The sequence below is a fragment of the Lagopus leucura genome, unplaced genomic scaffold (genome assembly GCF_019238085.1).
Source record: "Lagopus leucura isolate 7727_CA_CO unplaced genomic scaffold, USGS_WTPT01 31572-0_obj-0_obj, whole genome shotgun sequence".
Lineage (NCBI taxonomy): Eukaryota > Metazoa > Chordata > Aves > Galliformes > Phasianidae > Lagopus > Lagopus leucura.
In genome coordinates, this window is record NW_024962700.1 from 1 (window position 1) to 682 (window position 682).

The 682-nt window shown below is 64.4% G+C and overlaps 1 long non-coding RNA gene across 1 annotated transcript; it reads left to right on the plus strand.

The window, feature by feature from the left end:
• The first annotated feature begins 38 nt into the window (after positions 1–38).
• LOC122190736 lies at positions 39–588 on the plus strand. The gene is made up of 2 exons (XR_006182207.1): positions 39–385; positions 464–588. It is a non-coding gene; the product is annotated as an uncharacterized LOC122190736 (long non-coding RNA).
• The last annotated feature ends 94 nt before the right edge of the window (positions 589–682 follow it).

Below are 682 nucleotides of genomic sequence, written 5' to 3' on the forward strand. Positions count from 1 at the left end.
GGGGGGCGTTGGGGGGTGGGGGTGGGGTCGCATGACGACGTCGGTGTCAATGGAGTCATTGGGGGACACGGAGGGGGTGTGGCCTACCTGGAAGTATGGCCTAAAATGGGGGCGTGGCCTATGGATGGGGGCGTGGCTTATGATGGCGTGTGACCACTATGGGGGCGTGGGCTGGGCGTGTCGGGGGCGTGGCTTCAGGGCAGATGGCTGACCAAGAGGGTGGGTGAGGGGGCGTGGTTTGCGGCCGAGGGGGCGTGGTTAAGACGCGGTGGGCGTGGCCAGGAGAGCCGCGAGGTCGGCGATTGGCGGAAGAACGTGGACGCGCTGAGCGGCATGGAGGGACGCAAGAAGAAGTTCGAGGCCCCGGGGGGCGGGCAGGGCTGAGGTGAGGACCCCCCCGGCGCCCCCCACACCTCTGCGCAGCCTTCCTGTGGCACTGCCTCCCCCCCGTGCCCCTCACCAGGTGTCTTCCCGACAGACCCTCGCTTTAAGGACAGCGTTGTGGCATCCAGCACCTTTAATCTCACTTCCTCCCCCCTTTCCCGCAATAATTTACTCCCCTCAATAAATTACCCATCCCCTAATAAATAAGTGCTCATAAGCCATAACTGGGGCTGCGCAGGGGGGGCCGCCCCAACAGCCCCAAAGGATCGGAGGAGTCAGGGTCTAAATTAGGGGGGGG